Source organism: Podarcis melisellensis (genome assembly GCF_964234715.1).
Source record: "Podarcis melisellensis genome assembly, chromosome: W".
Classification (NCBI taxonomy): Eukaryota; Metazoa; Chordata; class Lepidosauria; order Squamata; family Lacertidae; genus Podarcis; species Podarcis melisellensis.
This window is the reverse complement of record NC_138535.1, coordinates 13901107-13922240: the sequence shown is the minus strand read 5'-3', so window position 1 is coordinate 13922240 and position 21134 is coordinate 13901107. Positions and strand designations below refer to the sequence as shown.

Below are 21134 nucleotides of genomic sequence, written 5' to 3'. Positions count from 1 at the left end.
CTGCTTCTGTCTGATGAAATAAATTCATTTCCCAATTTTTTATTAATCAGTACTCTTCTATGTTTCCTAGCCACATGAGTTTCTTGTAAACAAATAATGTCCAAATTCTTTTTTTAAGGAAATGTCCAATTTTATTTCTTTTCTTTTTGTCATTAACGCCATTAACATTCCATGTCCATATTTTCAGTGCCATTTTGTGTTCTCCTTAAAAATAAAAGAGTAAAAGTCTTAAACTTCACCTCCTCCTCCTCCTCCTCCAATACTATCTTTGTCTTCTTCTTCCAGTCCTGCTGGTCCTGCTGCTCCCACTTCTGCTACTTCATCTACTTTTCGCAACTCTTTGTATCTTCTCAACAATTTATGCCTTTCATCAACATTTGTAAATTTAAACTTTTTCTCCTTATAGTAAAAGGAGATCCCTTCTGGAAATTCCAACTTAATTTCAATTTCATTTTTACTTAGTATCTGTGTCAGAGATTTGTATTGGTCACGTTTTTTCAACAGTCTAAGTGGGACGTCCTTAAAGAGGATTGTAAATGATCCATCAATGCAAAGCTTTTTTTCCCCTCTCTGTTTTTCTGCAAAATCTTTTTTTTATAGAATATTTATTAAGATTGTTTAAAGTATTACAATAAAAATGAAAAAAAGAAAAAGAAAATAACAAAAATACAAAAATAAAAATACATAAAAACACACAGATTTTCCATTTACTACTTTTCCTTTAACTTATTTCCCGGACCTCCTCATACCTCCCTTTTTTGTATTCCACTTCAAATTGTTGGTTCAGCAAATCCTTACCCTTAATTTTTTGCCTGTTTATAACCTTTTTTCATATTCTCTTAAAGCATTACAGCTGGAAACCACTTAATTTCTATCCAACATTGTTCTAACATTCATTAATTTTACAATATTTCTGTAGATAGTCTTTAAATTTCTTCCAATCTTCTTCCACCGACTCTTCTCCCTGGTCTCGGATTCTGCCAGTCATTTCTGCCAGTCCCATATAGTCCATCACCTTCGTCTGCCATTCTTCCAAAGTGGGTAGATCTTGTGTCTTCCAATACTTTGCAATAAGTATTCTTGCTGCTGTTGTAGCATACATAAATAAAGTTCTGTCCTTCTTTAACACCAATTGGCCGACAATTCCCAGAAGGAAGGCCTCTGGTTTCTTCAGGAAGGTATATTTAAATACCTTTTTCATTTCATTATAGATCATTTCCCAGAAAGCTTGATCCTTGGGCACGTCCACCAAAGGTGAAAGAATGTGCCTTCGATTTCTTTACATTTCCAACATTTATTATCGGGCAAATGATAGATTTTTGCAAGCTTGACTGGGGTCATGTACCACCTGTATATCATTTTCATAATATTCTCTCTTAAGGCATTACATGCCGTAAATTTCATACCTGTGGTCCACAGCTGTTCCCAGTCAGCAAACATAATGTTATTTCCAACATCTTGTGCCCATTTAATCATAGCAGATTTCACCGTTTCATCCTGAGTGTTCCATTTCAACAGCAAGTTATACATCCTTGACAAAATCTTAGTTTTGGGTTCTAACAGTTCTGTTTCTAATTTTGATTTTTCCACCTGGAAGCCAATTTTCTTGTCCAAATTATATGCCTCCATTATCTGATAATAATGAAGCCAATCTCACACTTTGTTTTTTAGTTTCTCAAAACTCTGCAGTTTCAATCTATCTCCCTCTTGTTCCAAAATTTCCCAATATTTAGGCCATTCGGCCTCCATATTGAGCTTTTTCTGAGCTTTTGCTTCCATTGGTGACAGCCACCTTGGGGTTTTATTTTCCAATAAATCCTTATATCTTATCCAAACAATGCTTTCCTGACAATATGGTTTTTGAATGCTTTATGTGCTTTAACCTTGTCGTACCACAGATATGCATGCCACCCAAATACATTGTTAAAACCTTCTAAGTCCAAAATGTCTGTGTTCTCAAGAAGCAGCCATTCTTTCAGCCAACAAAATGCAGCTGATTCATAGTAAAGTTTAAAGTCTGGCAGGGCAAATCCACCTCTTTTGCATCAGTTAATATCTTAAATTTTATTCTGGGCTTCTTGCCCTGCCAGACAAATCTAGAAATATCTTTCTGCCACTTCTTGAAACAGTCCATCTTGTCCACAATTTGCAGTGTTTGAAACAAAAACATGGATAAAGCGCAAAGACAAGTAATATCTAAGGATGGGAGACTACCAAAGACTTTCTTCGAACTGACTGACACCATGGACCTGATTGATATTTGGAGAACAAGGAACCCTCTGGAAAGGGAGGGGACCTTTTTCTCTGAAGCTAAAATGACATGGACTAGAATCGACCAAATATGGATTTTTAGCAATCTGGCACCAAGGGTTAAAAAAACAGAAATCTGCCCAAAAACCTGCTCCGACCATAACGCAGTAAAGATGGAAATGAAACTGACAACAGCTGGAACTTTTAGATGGAGAATGAATGACACCCTATTTGGAGATGAAGCAATTTACAAAAAGGCCCAAAAGACATTGAAAGACTACTTCGAGATAAACCTGAGATCAGATGTCGAAAAAAGAACAATATGGGATGCAAGTAAGGCCGTGATGCGCGGTTTCCTAATCCAGCAGAATTCTATAAAGAGGAAAAAACAGAATGAGAGGAAGGAAAAAATCTGGAAACAAATGAAAGAAGGAGAGAAGAAACTGAGATCTAAACCTAAGTCTCAGGAGATTTTAAGAGAAATAAAGTTTTACCAGACTCAATATATGGAACTGATGAATCAAGAAATAGAATGGAAAATAAAACAAATGAGGCAAAAGACTTTTGAGTCAGCAGATAAATGTGGGAAACTGCTGTCATGGCAATTGAAAAAGAGACAAAAATTGAATACTGTGACATCTCTCGAGGTAGATGGGAAATTTATTAATAAACCAAATGAGATAAGTAATTGTTTTCAAAGCTTTTTAAAGAAATTGTATGCACAAGGGCCAAAAAATGAACAAGAGATAGAAGAATTTATTAAAAAATATGGACTGTCAAAGATTTCAGAACAAAACAAAAGGATTTTAAATGAGAAAATCACAGACCAAGAAATAGAGGGGGCCATTCAGGATATGCAATTGGGAAAATCACCAGGACCAGACGGGCTAACTGCGAGATACTATAAAGCACTGAAGGAATGGCTAATACAACCATTGAAAGAAGTCTGCAACCAAATCTTGGAGGGGAAAAAGGCTCCCGAATCGTGGAAAGAAGCATTCATCTCACTTATACCGAAGACAGAAACTGAGAAACATCAAGTTAAGAACTACCGCCCTATATCACTCTTGAATGTGGACTACAAAATTTTTGCAGACATTTTAGCAAAAAGATTTAAAAAAGTGTTGTTAGAGGAGATTCACAAGGACCAAACAGGCTTTCTCCCAGGGAGACATATGTCAGATAATGTGAGGAACATTATAGACATTTTGGAACTGTTGGAGACTGACATAAATAGAAAAGCAGTTTTGATTTTTGTGGATGCGGAGAAAGCCTTTGACAATATTTGTTGGACTTTTATGAAGAGGAATCTCCAAGGGATGGGGGTAGGCCAAAGTTTTGAAAACGGTATAGGTGCAATATATTCCAAGCAAAAAGCTAAATTAATTGTGAATGGTGGGGTTATGGACGAGATCCCAATAGAAAAGGGGACACGACAGGGATGCCCAATATCCCCTCTACTGTTTATATCGGTCCTGGAGGTTTTGTTGAATATGATTAGGAAGGACCAGCTGGTTAAAGGAATACAGGTCGGAGCTAAACATTATAAGTTAAGAGCATTTGCAGATGACCTAGTTCTGACTCTGCAACAGCCAGAAGCCAGTACGAAAAGAGTTTTAGAACTAATTGAAATATTTGGTCAAGTAGCAGGTTTTAAACTAAACAAACAGAAGACAAAGGTGCTGGAAAAAAATTTAACAACAGGGGGAAAAGATAGTTTCCAAAGGGAAACTGGTTTGGAAATAACAAAAAAAGTGAAATATCTGGGGGTGAATTTAACATCTAAGAATGTGAATTTATTTAAAGACAATTATGAGAAATGTTGGTTGGAAGTGAAGAAAGATCTTGATATATGGTCTAGGTTGAGACTTTCCTTGTTAGGCCGAATTGCTGTTATTAAGATGAATGTACTGCCGAGATTGTTGTTTTTGTTTCAGACATTGCAAATTCTGGACAAGATGGACTGTTTCAAGAAGTGGCAGAAAGATATATCCAAATTTGTCTGGCAGGGCAAAAAGCCCAGAATAAAATTTAAGATTTTGACTGATGCAAAGGATAGAGGGGGCTTTGCCCTGCCGGACTTAAGACTTTACTATGAAGCAGCAGCTTTTTGCTGGCTGAAACAATGGCTACTTCTTGAGAATACAGACATTTTGGATTTGGAAGGGTATGATAACAACTTTGGCTGGCATGCATATTTATGGTATGACAAGGTAAAGGTTCATAGAGGCTTTAAAAACCATATTGTCAGGAAAGCTTTGTATAATGTTTGGAATCGTTATAAAGACTTGTTGGAAAGCAAAACCCCCAGGTGGTTATCATCAATGGAAGCTAAGGCGGTAAAAAAACTTAACATGGACTCAGACTGGCCAAAATATTGTGAAATTATAGAATATGATGGTGAAAAGTTCAAATTACAAAGTTTCGAGAAACTAAAATCTAAAGTTCGAGACTGGTTACATTATCATCAGATTAATGAGACCTTTAAGCAGGACAGGAAACTAGGATTCCAGAAGGAGAGGTCAAAGTTAGAAATAGAACTGTTAGAGCCCAATACTAAGAATCTGTCTAGAATGTATAACCTGCTGCTGAAATGGAACACACAGGATGAAACGGTGAAATCAGCTATGATTAAATGGGCACAAGACATCGGCCATGATATTATGTTTGCTGACTGGGAACAGTTATGGACCACAGGCATTAAATTCACGGCATGTAGTGCCTTAAAAGAGAACATAATGAAAATGATCTACAGGTGGTACATGACCCCAGTCAAGCTTGCAAAGATATATCATTTGCCCAATAATAATTGCTGGAAATGTAATGAATGCGAAGGAACCTTCTATCATCTTTGGTGGACCTGCCCAAAGATTAAGGCCTACTGGGAAATGATCTATAATGAAATTAAGAAAATCCTTAAGTGGACATTTGTAAAGAAACCGGAGGCCTTTCTCTTGGGCATGGTCGGCCAAATGATTCCAAAGAAGGACAGAACATTTTTTATGTACGCAACTACAGCAGCAAGAATTCTTTTGGCAAAGTATTGGAAGACTCAAGAATTACCTACTCTGGAAGAATGGCAGACTAAGGTGACTGAATTCATGGGACTGGCAGAGATGACCGGCAGAATCCGTGACCAGAGGAGAGAGACAGTGGAAGAGGACTGGAAAAAATTTAAAGTATATCTTAAGAACTGTTGTAAAATTTCGGAATGCTAAGATGTCAAGGGGTATGAAACAGAGAATTACAGCTGTGAAAATTTAACCTTAAAAGAATGTCAAGGAAGTGAGGGATAAAAAAGGATTGAAGGATTGCTAATAATAATTATTTTTTAAAATAAGGATGCAGTGAAGGGGAGGTATGGGGAAGTCGTGTCTTGTTTGTTTGTATGTGTTTTTGTTTTTCTATGTTGTAAAAACCAATAAAAATTATTTTTTAAAAAAAGAAACAAAAACAACATTCTAGGCAATACATTCATCTTTATAGCTGCAATTCGACCCAACAAGGAAAGCTTCAAATTTGACCAAATTTCTAAGTCTTTTTTCACTTCCATCCAACATTTTTCATAATTATCTTTAAATAAGTTCCCATTTTTAGCTGTCATGTTAATCCCCAGGTATTTCACTTTTTTAACCAGTCAGACCTGTCTCATTCTGAAACCTCTCTCTTTCAATCGGTGTTAAATTTTTCTCTAAGACCTTAGTTTTTAACTTGTTCAATTTAAATCCTGCCACTTGACCAAATTCTTGAATTAGTTCTAAAACCCTTTTAGTACTAGATTCTGGCTCCTGTAACGTCAATACTAAGTCATCTGCAAATGCTCTCAATTTGTATTGTTTGGCTCCGACCTGTATACCTTTAACCAACCGGTCCCTTCTAATCATATTCAGCAAAACCTCCAGGACCGATATAAAGAGCAATGGGGAAATTGGGCACCCCTGTCGTGTCCTTTTTTCTGTCTTAAATTCTTCCGTCACCACATTGTTTACAATTAATTTAGCCTTTTGTTCAGAGTATATTGCACCTATACCATTTTCAAAACCTTGGCCTACCCCCATCCCCTGTAGGTTCTTTTTCATAAAACTCCAAGAGATATTGTCAAAAGCTTTCTCCGCGTCCACAAATATCAGAACTGCTTTAGTGTTCACTTCTAGCTTTTCCAAGATGTCAATTATGTTCCTCAAATTGTCAGACAAATGTCTTCCCGGGAGAAAGCCCACTTGATCTTTATGAATCTCTTCCATCAATACTGTTTTCAATCTCTTGGCCAAAATGTCAACAAAAATTTTGTAATCCACATTAAGTAACAATATAGGGCGGTAGTTCTTAAGTTGAGTCTTTTCAGTCTCTGTTTTCGGTATAAGTGTAATATACGCCTCTTCCCACGACTCTGGTGCCCTTTTCCCTTCCAGAATTTCATTGCAGACTTCCTTCAAAGGTTGTAATAACCACTCTTTCAAAGATCTGTAATATCTAGAAGTCAGCCCATCCAGTCCCGGAGATTTGCCCAATTGCATATTTTGAATGGCACCTTCTACTTCCTGTTCAGATATTTTATAGTTCAACAATAATTTACTTTCTTGAGAATTTTTTTGTAATCCATTTGTCTTCAGCAATCGGTCTATGTCCATTTCTTTCTGTGGCCCTTGTGAGTATAATTGTTTAAAGTACCTCTGGAAACAGTTTCTAATCTCAATTGGGTTATGTATTATGATGGGACAATGAGCTACTTGTGCGTAAAAGGGTTGGTCCCTCAGAGTTTGCTCAGCGTAGCAAAGCTCTGCCTTGAGCGGAGCCCTTTAACATGGCTCCGTCAGTCGCTGGTAGAATCCGACAGTGGGCACCTGCGGAAACGCTTCCAGCATAAAAGCTGCTTAACGGAAACACGTCTCCTGGATTCCCTGCGTGACAGTTTCCGGCGAGGGGTGGGGGTTCCTAAAGGGGGCCTTGATACCTCTCCGCTGTTTTCACTGGAAGTGTCCCAGAGCCTCTCCTCCGATTCCTTTCCCCTTGGAGCTCCTGCTCCCCCCCTACTGGTTCCTTCTTCTGCTGCAGAGTCTCTCCTATTCTCCTGGAGCCCTACCGCCACCTGTTCTTCCGATGGCAATTTCCTGACATCCACCTCCCCCCCCAGGCCCCCCTCCTCCCGCCTCCTCTCCTGCAGGCGGTGAGGCTGGAAAGCCTCGGAAGGAGCTCTCCTCGTCATCAGAGGATTCAAACACTTCTAGCCACTGCCTTCCGTCTCCTTCCCCTTCTTCCTCTTCTTCGTCTGAGTATGCTGCTTCCTCAACCCCTGACTCTGGGAACCCTTCAAACACCCCTTCCTCATCGGTGGTTCCGAAGTGTTCCCTCCTAAATCGCGCCATAGGCTGCGGTCTTCTTAGGAAACGCCGATGGAACGTTTCTATTAAAACCTCGTCATGGACTTCTTCTGCCGGCACCCACGTGTTTTCTGACTCTTCCTCCCCCTCCCATTCTACCAAGTATTCCACCTGATTCCCCTTCCACCTGGAATCGATGATTCCTGCCACTTCCATGTTGCGTTCTCTCTCTTCTATGACGGGTGTTTGGGTGACCTCCCTCTCACGTTCCCCCCACTCCCGTCCCTCTCGGTACGGCGACAGTAATGATCTGTGAAATACTGGGTGCAGTTTCATGTGACTGGGCAATCTGAGTTTAAATGCTACTGGGTTAACCTGTTGTATGACCTCAAAGGGTCCCAACCGTTTGGGTCTCAATTTCTTACACCCTCCCTTGAACGGCAGCCCTTGGGTGGATAGCCACACCCGGTTTCCCACCCTTATGGTTTCACCTTCCCTTCTATTTCTGTCTGCTTGCTTCTTATATTCTTCCTTGGCTTTCTCCAAGTTGAGTTGGAGCTGCCGATGGATTGCTTCCATCTCTTCCACAAAATGTTCCGCCGCCGGTACACTCCAGCTCTCCCCTCCTTCTCCTGGAAATGCTCGGGGGTGACACCCATAATTGGCCAGAAAGGGACTCATCCCTGTGGACACGTTCTCCGCGTTGTTGTAGGCAAATTCTGCCAGAGGTAACTTATCTACCCAATCATTTTCTCTGTCTTTTACATAGCACCTCAGGTATTGTTGCAAAACCCTGTTTGCCCTTTCGGCCTGCCCATTTGTTTCTGGGTGTCTGGCGGTGGAAAAACTTACCTCCACATGCAGCAAGCTCATTAGCTTCCTCCAGAACCTGGAAGTAAACTGTTTCCCTCGGTCGCTCACAACCCTCAAGGGGGCGCCATGCAACCTGAAAATATGCTTTACAAACAACCTTGCGGTTTCTTCCGCTGTGACTGCATGTGAACAAGCTATAAAGTGGCACATCTTAGTTAGTAGATCTACTACCACCATGACAGCTGTTTTCCCTTTGGATTTCGGTAGATCTGTCATAAAATCTCTGGATACCATCTCCCATGGCCTTTCTGGTGTGGGTAAGGGTTCTAATAACCCCGCTGGCGCCAGCCTCTCTCCTTTAGCTCTCTGGCACCTGTCGCACCCCCGGACATACTCCCGCACGTCTTCCCTCACCTTGGGCCACCAAAACTCTCTGGTAATCAACTACATGGTCTTGTGCTGCCCGAAGTGCCCCGCCGTGGGGCTATCGTGTAACTGTTTGAGCACTCGCCCTCTTAGTTCCCCATCTGGTATGTAGAGTGCCCCTTTGTAATACAGCTTTCCATTCTTTTCCTCAAAACCCCCTGTGTTCTCCCCTGTTTCCCTGAGTTCCCTAAGCTTTTCTTGGGCATATTCATCGTTCTCAGTACCCTCTACCAGTTCTCTTTGCCCCACCAATGCTGCCCCACAAACCCAGTGGTCCTCAGGGATGATGTGTCTTTCTTCCGCCGCTCTCTCCCCCTCCAAGTATTCAGGTTTTCGGGAAAGAGCGTCCGCTCTAACATTCTCTGCGCCTGGCACGTAGCGAATTTCAAAATTGAACTTGGAGAACTCTTGCGCCCATCTCACTTGTCTCTGGTTCAGTACTCGGGCTGTTCTCCAGTATTCTAGATTTTTGTGGTCTGTCCGCACTTGGACCTTGTGTTGCGCCCCAATCAGCAGGTGTCGCCATCTCTTGAACGCTTCATGGATGGCGAGTAATTCTCTGTCGTACACGGTATAGTTCCTCTCTGATTTGTTCAACTTCCTCGAGAAAAAGGCACACGGTCTCCATTCTGACGTATCCTTTCCCGGCTGTAGGAGTACGGCGCCCACCGCTCTGTCTGACGCGTCGGTCTCCACTCTCATCGGCTGTTGCAGATCCACGTGTAAGAGTTGTTCTTCCGAAGCAAACGCCCTCTTTAAACTTTCGAACGCTCGCTGCGCTTCTTCCGTCCAGACAAATTTCTTCTTACTGCTGAGGCAATCCGTGATGGGGGCTGTTAAGTGGGCAAAGTTCTTGATGAACTTCCGATAGAAGTTTCCGAACCCCAAAAACCTTTGCACATCTTTCTTAGTCTTCGGTGGTTTCCATTCCAGTACCGCTTGCACCTTGCTAGGATCCATGGCCAACCCCTTGTCTGACAACCGGTACCCCAGGAATTCCACTTCTCTGGTGTGAAACTGACACTTCTCCAGTTTCACCCACAGCTGGTTTTCTTGCAGTCTGCTCAGTACCTCTTGTACATCTCGCACATGCTGCTCTTCATCCTCTGAGTACACTAGTACATCATCTAAGAACGCAGCGCAGTTCTTGTAAAGCAATGGCCCTAGGACGTGATTCATGAACGATTGAAAAACGGCCGACCCCCCCTGGAGGCCGAAGGGCATAACGAGATATTCAAAGGCCCCTAAAGGGGTGAACATAGTGGTTTTCCACTCATCTCCCTTTCTCATACGTATTAAATTGTACGCCCCCTTAGGTCCAGCTTGGTAAAAATTTTCCCTTTTCTCACCCGGGTCAGAATGTCATCGATTCTGGGCATAGGGAAAGCCACTGGTTCGGACACTGCGTTCAGGGCCCGGAAGTCCACGACCAGTCTCGGTTTATCTGCAATTTTTTTGTCCACAAAGAACACTGGGCTACCCCCCACTGCCCGTGACTCTCTGATGAACCCACGCTTGAGGTTCTTGTCAATAAACTCCCTTAACTCCTGCATCTCCCTGTCTGACATTGCATATACCTTGCCCACTGGCAATTGTGCTCCTGGGAGTAAGTTGACTTGGCAGTCAAAGGGTCTGTGCGGGGGTAGTTTATTTGCTTCCCTTTCGCTGAAGACGTCAGCAAAATCGGCGTATTGTCGTGGTACCCTTCCTTGGTCTGTAACTTCTATCTTTGCTAACGTGGCCTGGGTACCTACTTGGCTCCCCCTTTCCGTGCAATGTGCCAGACAATGCGCTGACCCAAAGGAAACCACTCTCTGGTGCCATCCCACGAGCGGATCATGCAGCGCTAGCCAGCTCATCCCCAAAATAATGGGCGCTCCCCCCAAGGTGGCTATATTAAACGCTATTAGTTCAGTGTGTCGTGCCACCCTCATCGTCATGGGAACAGTCTGCTGGTTAACTTCTCCTCCCAACAGCGCCCTCCCATCAATCGTGGTCACCTGCAGCGGGTTATTTAAGGGGATGGTTTGTATCTGGTGTGCGGCTGCAAACTCCTTACTCATAAAGTTGCAGGAGCTGCCTGAGTCCAATAGCACCTTAACCTTTAGCGGGTGTCCGTTTGCCAGTTCTAGCAATACCTCTATTACTAGCGCTGGTCTTGGTGGTTCCGGCGTGGGCACATTCACTGTTCCTTGGCCTGGCTGCTGTGCCCCGATGCTTGCAGCCAGGCGTTGGCTTTTACTGTCTCCTGGACTCCCTCCGCCTCCTCCCCAACAGCTCCCGCCATTCCTTGCCATTCCTTTCTTTGCGGACAAACTCTGGCAAAGTGACCTGGCTGTTGGCAGAGAAAACATTTCTTGACGCCCTTCCCCTCCTTCTTCCGCCCTTCACTGGGGTTTGAAACTGCGCGCGCGCTGTTCCAATTTCCATCGGCTCTGCTGGCGGGGAAGTCTGCTCTGGAATCTCGGGAATGCGGAAATCTCTCCAACGGTCCTCTTTCCCCTCCCGCTTCTCCAAGGCTCTAGCCTCCTGCCGTGCTCCTATGGCCAGCGCGGATTTAGTCAGCTGGTCCATAGACTCCGCCCTGGGCGCCCAGGAAAGTTCGTCTTTTACTGCTGGAGATAATCCTTCTTCAAAAAGCATTTGTATCGGTTCCGCCGACAAATCCCAACTTAATTTATGAATCAACATGGTGAACTCAGTCCAGTACTCACGGACAGATCGGCTCCCTTGCTTACACGCCATTAGTTGTCTCCGCGCCACTCCCTGCTCAATCTCACTGGAGAACATCAGATCCATGGTGCGAAAAAACTTCCTTGTGTCCTTTAGGACTTCGTTATTGGCTGCCATCAGGGGTCTCACCCAGTCTCTCGCCCCCCTTTCTAGATGGCCAATCACAAACGCCACCCTTGATTCCTCATCAGGAAAGTCATCAAACTGCAGATTAAGGGCATATTGCATTTCTGTCCTAAAGGCTTGATAGTTCCTGGGATCACCCCCAAATTTCTGCACCAGTCCTGGCACCTTCCTTGAGACTTGGGTGGCCTTTCCCTTCTCTGCATCTTGAGCCCTCCTCTCCTCAAGCCTAGCCGTTTGCATGGCTAACTGAACCTCCAACATCCTGTACCTTTCTTCCAGTCTTGGAACGGCTGCAGCTGCTCCCCCATCTCCGGCTCCGGCTGGGTTGCTCATGATGCCTCTCCTTGCACAAGCGCTTTCAGGGACTGTCGGATTGCTATGATGGGACAATGAGCTACTTGTGCGTAAAAGGGTTGGTCCCTCAGAGTTTGCTCAGCGTAGCAAAGCTCTGCCTTGAGCGGAGCCCTTTGACATGGCTCCGTCAGTCGCTGGTAGAATCCGACAGTGGGCGCCTGCGGAAACGCTTCCAGCATAAAAGCTGCTTAACGGAAACACGTCTCCTGGATTCCCTGCGTGACAGTTTCCGGCGAGGGGTGGGGGTTCCTAAAGGGGGCCTTGATACCTCTCTGCTGTTTTCACTGGAAGTGTCCCAGAGCCTCTCCTCCGATTCCCTTCCCCTTGGAGCTCCTGCTCCCCCCCACTGGTTCCTTCTTCTGCTGCAGAGTCTCTCCTATTCTCCTGGAGCCCTACCGCCACCTGTTCTTCCGATGGCAATTTCCTGACATGTATGTTCTTTCCTTCCACTTCTAAATTTGTAATAGTATTTAATTTTTTTCTTTTTTTCATTTGCCAAGCCAGCAATTTCCCACATTTATTAGCTGATTCAAATGTTTTTGTCTCATTTGTTTAATTTTCCATTCTATTTCCTGATTCATCATTTATATGTATTGTACTTGATACAATTTTATTTCTCTCAAAATCTCCTGCGACTTTGGTTTCGCTCTCAATTTCTTCTCACTTTCTTTTATTTTCTCCAAAATTTTATCTTTCTTCTCATTTTGACTTCTCTTCTTTACTGCATTCTGTTGTGTCAAAAACCCTCTCATAACAGCTTTGCTTGCGTCCCAGATTACTCTTTTTTCTACATTAGTGTTCATATTTATTTCAAAATAATCTTTCAAAGTTTTTTGGGCCTTTTTGTACACTTCTTCATCTCTAAATAAGGTGTCATTCATCCTCCATCTGAAGGAGCCAGTTGATATTTGCTTCATCTCCATCCTTACAGCGTTATGGTCGGAGCAGGTTTTTGGGCAGATTTCCACTTTCTTTATCTTTGGTGCCATTCCTCTAGTTACCCATATTTGGTCAATTCTAGTCCATGTCATCTTGGCCTCAGAAAAGAAGGTTCCCTCTCTTCCCAAGGGGTTCTTTGTTCTCCAAATGTCTACTAAATCCATATTGTCTGTCATCTCGAAAAAAGGTTTTTGGTAGTCTACCATCCTTGGTAACTACCTGTCTTTGTACCTTGTCCATGTTTGTAGATACTACTCCATTCATGTCCCCCATCAGAATCAAATTGTAATCCAAATAGTCCAATAAGATCTCGTGCAACTTTTTAAAAAAATCAGATTTCCCCTTATTCGGTGCATAAATCCCTACAATCAAAATTTTTTCTCCTTGAACTTGAATTTCAATTGCCAGGAATCTTCCTTGTTCATCTTTAAAAATTAATTTCGGTAAGAATCTCTCCTTTGCATATATCACAACTCCTCTTTTTTAAACTTTGTCGGATGAGATAAACTCCTGTCCCAATCTCTTATTGCTAAGTAGTTTCCTATGTAATGTTGTTACATGTGCTTCTTGTAGACAAATCAAGTCCAATTGATCCTTTTTTAATAAATGAAAAACACTTTTTCTCTTCCGAGGGGAGTTAAGACCATTACAATTCCAACTTAAAAGTTGCAGAGCCATGATGGGGTTACTTCGCTTTACCTCCGACTGCACCAAGTGTCTGTTCTTGTTCTGTTAATTGTGTCTCTTTCTCTGGACCGTGCAATCCAAAAGATAGGTTTGCTATGTCTAGTATTCCTTTTTCCAGTGCTCTTGGCTCTTCTCCGGATTCCACTTCTTTCTGAAGATCATCTTCTTGGTCTTTCAGAAACCTGTCTTTGTCGTTAACTGATCTTATTTTTATCTTTCTTCCTTTATATTTAAAGGATAGGCCTTGGGGAAATTCCCACCTAAAGAGAATTCTATTTCTTCTCAACAGGGCAGCTAGGTCTCCGTAGTTAAGCCTTAAGTCCAAAAGATGTTTTGGAATGTCTTTAAATATCTCCACACTTGAGTCGTCAATTTCCAAAGTCCTTTGATAGTGCAGGTTCAAAATTTTGTCTTCTCCTCTTTTGTTCAAAAAGTAATCAAACAGTCCCTCACCTTGTTCCTCCTTTGTCCTTTTACAAGTCTAAATGCACTCACTATCTTAAATTCTTCCTTCCCCAAGTCCTGTTGCCAAAAATCTGTAAATTCCTGTGTAAGAAAGTCAGCCAGATTATCTTTCTCACGTTCTGGTACAGTCCTGATTCTTAAATTTCTTTGTTTCTCTTTAAGTTCAATCATAGACAATGTCAGACCGTGGTCCTCCAATTGCTTGCATACTGGAGGTATCTTCTCTTGAGTAGCAGTTGCAATATCTTTCGCTTCTTCAGCAATCTTTCGGGTCGAGGCAGATTCCTGTAATAATTTTTCGATAGACTGTGTATTGGTATTCACCTTCTGTCCCAAATTATTAATGCTTGTGGTATTCAAATCAATTTTAGCTGATGCTTCAGCTACTTGTTTATTTGTCTCAGCTCAGCTACCTGCTTAGCTAAATTTTCCAAAGATTCATTAATTTTTCCAAGTGCATGTGCCAAAACGTCTTCGGACAACATAACTTTTGATTTAACCTGTGGAGGAGTAGCCCCTGATGTGCCAGATGCTCCAGATGTTGAAGCCCTTCGCTGCTGCGCAGTGTCAGTCCGATAGTGTCTGCCAGACCTGGTAGTTTTTTCCTGCGCCAGCTCTAACTTTCCTCTCCCATCTGCCATAACACTCTCATGAGAATCCAAGGTCAATCCCACGGTTGAGTTTGTTTTGGAAAGGAATTTTCCTATAGCCCAGTTGTTATTGTAGCAATGTCAATCCTCCTCTAGGGGGACACAGTAACGGCCAAAGCTTGCAACTTTTTAGAAACAAAGATAGTCCTTATAAGTCCCCCAACTCACTTAAAAACAACAGTTTCAATGCAATTAAACAGTTACTTTAAAACCAGGAGAAGTCCAGAAACACTGTATCTCTCTTGCAGAGCTAAGTCAAAAGTCCTCTGCTTACCGATAGGCTTTACACTGAGCGGCTTTCCTTGTCTAGGGGCAGTCCGTTCCCAGGTTTCAAGCAGTGGATTTTAGCTTCCTCCCCCCCCTTTTTTTGCAGGTAAATACACCTCAAACCTTCCCCCCTCCTCTCCTGCAATCTGGAGGGGAGACCGCTTTTCCAGATGTTAGGATTTAAGGCTTTTTCCAAAGGTCTTTCTGAGTTTCCGCTTTACAGTCCCTTTGCTTTGATCTGTTTACAAGAAGGGAAGGCAGACTTCCTGTTTATACCTTCGGTGTCGAATTAATTTATTTTTAGTCCCTTTAGATCCAATTTAATCCTACTCACGGGTAGTTGTTTTCAAAGTCCAATTGTCCCAGGAAAAAGTCAGCGCTCTCCGATAACGGCTGTGCGGCTTCACTCTGCAGAAGAAGCAGTCGACTCTCAGCACCGCGCTGCGCACCCTGTCCCGCTCCGGAGCCCTTAAAAGGGTCCCTTCACGAGTTGGGGGGTGCAAATGGTGCCCGCCAAGTCCCCACGTTCACAGGCTTCCCCCGCCTGTGATTTTTAAAGGGTCCCCACTTTGCCGCAGCGGTAAGACCCGATCCCGCGGAGCTGGTCCCTCCGAGACTCAGAGGGAGTCCGCCATTAATCGCTGGCGCTGACCCGGAAGCCGTTTTTCTGCAAAATCAGGTTTCTCATCTCCCTATCTTTAAATACGATCAAACAATCACTTGGAAATTTATTTGCTTTGACAGTCCTTGTTTTAATTCTAAAAGCATTCTGTATTGTCTTTCTGACATCTTCCACTTCCATGCTTAGCCATTGTGCAATCTCTGCTATTAATTTATCCAAGGTGTTCTCTCCTTGTACCTCAGGTACAGATCTAAACCTCAAATTAAGTTCTCTTTGCCTCAATTCATTCATAGCAATTGCAACCCACAGTTCTTCCTGTGTTTTATTAATTTCTGAGACTTCTCCCTTAACTCTTTCTTCCTCTTTCTTCATATCTCTCACTTCTTGTTTTGTTTGTTTCATTCCTTCTTCCAGGTTTTGCGTTCTTTTTGTTATTTCCTTCATCTGTCCCTTCAGTTCACTAACTGTCATATCATTTTTTTTTATCCATCAAATCTAATCTTGTCTCCAAATTATTTTCACTTTGTTTAATATCCTTTTTTATTTCTGCAAACATTTTTAAAATGTCTCCCTTAAACTTAGTTTCCTGCTTTGATCCTCTTCTTTCCACTGATGTCCCGCCTTCCCCTACTTTTTCCTGTGTTTTCTTCATTGTTTTCACTCTGTCCATTTACTATTCCTTGTCTCACCACTAGATATCACCCTTAAATTTTCAATCGATAAACCTTCTGCTTCTTGGTTGGCCAATCCAATATAATAAATATATGACAGTCTTATAAAACACCAAATTCCTTTAAACTAAAAATTTCCAATCCCAATTTCTGCCACTTGTTTGGCCAATCCAATACAGAATCAGAGTGGAATAACTAATAAGGAGATCCAAAAAACAGGCAAAAAGAAAGAGGTGAGCGAGACAAAAGGAAAAACCAAATTTTAAAAATATTTCTTTTGCAACTTGCCTGGCCAATCCCGTCCAACCAAAATCAAAGCTCCAATGAAACAAAAACCATATATATCCACTGTTCCAAGGAAAGAGAGAGGAAAGGGGGGGAATAAAAATAAAGGGGGGAATTCAAAAATTCAAAAAATAAAAATAATCAGAAAAAAAGATAAAAGAAAAATTAAACCACTTAATCCACTTCGCAAGACCAGGAGAGCCAGCAGGTTACAAAAAAAGCAAAAACAAAATCACAAAGAACACAGTCTGGCACTAAAATAAGGTAGCATGATGATTTAACATCCTTCTAGTCCCACAGTTCATTCTTCAACTATGCCAGAAACAGGAGGGGGGGGGGGAATGGACAAACAATATCTGCTCTCTGCTCAGCTCTGCTCCAGGAAATAAAGATTTTTTTTTTAAAAAAAGCAAGTACTAAAATACATAAAAATTATATCTCATCCAGTCTAGGCTTAGCAACAACCTGTCACGCTGCTTTTTGGCAAAAAAAAGGGACTCCACCACAAGGCTTCTTAAAATGACTACACAGTTCTTCTAAAGTGAAAGTAAAAGTTTCCCGGAAGATTCTCTTCCTGCAGTCGCAGAGATTCTCAAAAAAAGGGGCAAAATCACACTCTAATAGGGGTTTAAACCCTCTTCTTTATTTTATATACAGTCTTAAATTAAGTAATATGCTTATATTAAAATAAAAAACATCCCACTGTAGGACAACTCACTGTTTTGTTGTTCCGTAGGTACTTCTTGCATATAAAATAGATCCCAGTCAGGGCTGACCTCCTTTTTACCACCCCGCTGCTTCCGAATCGTTATTTCTTTAAATTAGAATTTCTTTTCCACCAATTAGATCCAGATTTGTAACTATTTTAGAATTGATCGCTGTGCTGGGTAAGCTTGAGGCTGCACTTTTCAGGGGTAGAAAATGGTGTCTCGATCTCACCGTTCTTCTCACTCCTAAAAGAAGCTTTCCCGACGGCGGAGAGACCGCTTCTCGGCTTTGCTGGGAACCTGCCCCCAGAATCTTCCTCCTGAGGTTTTTGTGTTTTAAGAATAATTTTTTATTAACCGACCAATCACATAAAAACAAACCAAATTACACAAATTCCAAATTACACAGCCAAATTTTAAATTTTTGTTGGGGGTACCCATATTTCAAGTTCTGAAGGGGATCCAATCAACTTCTTGCTTCTTACTGTGGCTGAGGAGGAAAGATGGCGCTAGTAGCAGTTGTGACGCAGTAAGAAAGAGAAAAAGAAGGAGCCTCCTTTATCTGAGGGAGGCTGGAGATACTTTTTATTTCTGAACTACAAAAGGGATGTAATTTACAAAAGATACATTTGATCGCACAGAATATTTTCATATACGGTTTGAAATGAGAGAGACGGTGAATTCTGGATGCCTGCCAGCTCTCCCAGGGCCCAGGAGAGTGGGTGTGGTTTTACTGGAGAAACCGGGAACAATCTTTATATAACTTACTGATTGTTAAGTACATCCCACAGTATAGAACTTGAAACATCAGCTTATTATGAGAGATCAAAGACAACACGGCACCATTAATTTCAACCTTGAATGGAAGCCCAGAGCCTTTCAGAGCAAGAAACAGCAGAGAAAGGAGGGGCTATTGAAAGAGGACTGTGTTTCAACATAATAAGACTGAGAACAACATGGAATAAAATTTGCCCCCTACGTGATAATAGAAATATGGAATTGTCAAACAAAACAAGATGGGGTGTCACATACCAGAGACTGATTGACTGAGAGATGAGGATGGTTCACATCAAGATCAGAAAATTGGGAAACAACAAAGAAGAAAGCAGAAAATAAATGAAGGACCTTATCTCTTGAAATTCATGGGAAGTCCCCCTTGAAAATTATTTAATTTGGACTTTATAATGGGCTGTATTATTGTTGTTGTTTTAATGTGGCAACATTTGGTTTGATTTGTTATTAATATAAATGTTTTTTTATTGGAAAATGAATAAAAATTATTTACAAAAAAATTTAAAAATCAGATAGCCAGATAATTGATTTTAAAGCAAATAATTGAATGTACAGTAAAAAAAGGCAACAAGTTGGCTACTTTGTCTAATGGAGCAACCAAAGACCCAGTTTGGCACCCCAAGCTTTAATGGCAACCCTCCATCACTTTATGTTTTTTTTTTTTAAAGGCATGAACTGATAGACAATTCGTACCAGTGACATCTTGCTATTACCAATTTTTAAACAGATAATCTGAATTGAACACCACAAGAATAAATGGGGATTGGCCCTTGCTTATAGTGGCCAGCACCAAAAGCCATTTAAGTAATTAAAATTTACAAACCAGTTTTGGACACTTGAAGCAGTTTGCAATGTGAAGATATTTAGAGAGGTGATCTAAAGAAAAACACACTTGACATTTGTGAGCCTTCACTTAGAGTAGGCTCATTTTTTAAACCCTTTGCTGGAGGTATAAATGTTAGGATATGTACAACCACCCTAAAGGTTTCAGGTCTGCTCCTGACTGTTGAAATAATCACAGGGAGGCTGAAAGCAGCACTTCCTCTATTCCTAGTCAGCAAAAGGTGTGTTTCATGGCATAAATTGCAGTAGCATTTAGTAATGTCTTATTCAATAGTGTTTTAGGGTGTGTGTCAGCTCTTAAAAATAAACAGGGGCAAAGCTAGGCTTTATTTCAGCCAGGGCAAGAGCTCAGTTTGGCACCCTCCATTCACATTTGTGAACACACAGATGCTGGGAGCCCTAATGTCAGAAGACTAAGTGTGGCTTGGCCCCTGCAACAGTGGCCAAAACCAAAGGTCAATTGAATAATTAATATTTACAAATATATGTGTTTTGGACACTTGCAGCAGTTTGCATTGTTAAGAGGTGCTATAAAAAAGCACTTTCTACATTCAAGAGTACGCTCATGTTTTTACCTTTTCCTGAAAGCTGCCCAGATTGACTTAGGAAATGTAGTCAGATGGGTGGGGTGTAAATAATAAATTTATATTGCTCCTGCTGCTGTTCTTCCTCTTAATTGCATACGTACAATCACCCCGAAGGCTTCAGACCTGCTCCTGACTGTTGAAATGATCCTGGGGTGGCTATAAGCAGCACTTACTCTGTTCCCAGTCAGTAAAAGGTGATTACAAGGTCTGCATCATGGCATAACTTGCAGCTGCAGTAGAGGTGTGCATCCTTTTACTATACCCAAATGCTATACCTAAAATACTATACCTAAAATGCTATTTAAAAGTGCAACATCTAGCAGTTAAATCCAATCATGTTGTGTTGCTGTGGACACAAAGGTTGCAGGGTTGATCCCCGTAAAGGACATCTGCATATTCCTGCCTTGTAGTGTGTTGGACTGGATGATCCTTGGGGTCCCTGTCGGGTCGGCAGCTCTAGGGAGTTCCGACAGCCTTCCCCAATGATTTGTAGTGACTCATGCCATGTAGACACTACTGAGCACACATCCAGAGTCCAGCAGAGATAAAACACAGTCAGAGCTAGGCTGGGGTTGTAAGCACTAAGCTACTTTATTAAGCATAAGGCAGAACAAAATGAAACATGTCTTCTCTCTGGTCTTCCTCAGAGAGAAGTCAGAAGTGAAAACAAAAACAAACAGAAACAGAGAACAGTAAACAATTGCTCCTGTGATTCCAACAGTCGGTGCTGGAATGCATAACACAGACATGTGATGAACCAATCCTACACAATACCTGCACAGTGAGAGGAATAGAAACCCAACATCCTCCCCCTTTCTATGTATCACTGGGCAGTATGTTAGTACAACCACAGTTTCTGTACATATTTATTGTGTCGTTCCCTGGGAACGACCTTGGATAACAAATCAGCAGGCATCTCAGTTCATGGCATGTAGAACACCACTACAAGTCTTCTTTGAACACATTCTCTTGCACGTCGTAATTTCAACTGCAAGTGCTTTGTGCTTTGCTTACAACTCTCAGAAGTTAGCAAAGACAAGCATGCCTTGTTGTCCTGATAAACCTGTATAGGACACTCTACATGACTTTTCATGTCTTTACACAATTGCAACAACCATTCACAATCCATAAGTGAATATGTCAGAGCATTGAGTTCAGCTTCACAAGAATTTAGGCTCACTGTTGTTTGCTTCTTGCACTACCAGTCAAACAGACTCTGGTTGTACATGTAGTAGACTCCAGAAGTGCTTTTGCCATCTGTGGTGTCACTTCCAAAACTTGCATCTGCAAATATCTCAAGACCTCCAGACTTCTGATCAGAGTATCTCAGTCTGTAGTGCATAGTACCTTTCAGGTAACGTGCAAAAGAGCCTTCAGGCCCTGCTGAAGAGTCCAATTAGTTCTTTCACAAAGATCATTCTGCCATGGTGCCCTGGGATTGGCTATATCGTGCTGAATTCCCCTTTCAGCCAGGAAATTCTCAAACTGATGAGAACAGAACTCTCCACCTTGATCTGTAAAGAGATAAGAAACCTGTTTCTTGTGGACATTCTGTAACCATGATCAGAATTCCTTGAACCTGGTAAATGCCCCTGA

General features: G+C 41.9%; 1 long non-coding RNA gene across 1 annotated transcript; it reads right to left on the bottom strand.

Annotated features, from left to right (window-relative positions):
• Window positions 1-890: 890 nt before the first annotated feature.
• Window positions 891-6373, bottom strand: LOC309361189. Its single transcript, XR_014164380.1, has 3 exons — window positions 5885-6373; window positions 1293-1743; window positions 891-957 (listed from the first exon to the last, which is right to left on the bottom strand). It is a non-coding gene; the product is annotated as an uncharacterized lncRNA (long non-coding RNA).
• Between the last annotated feature and the right edge of the window lie 14761 nt (window positions 6374-21134).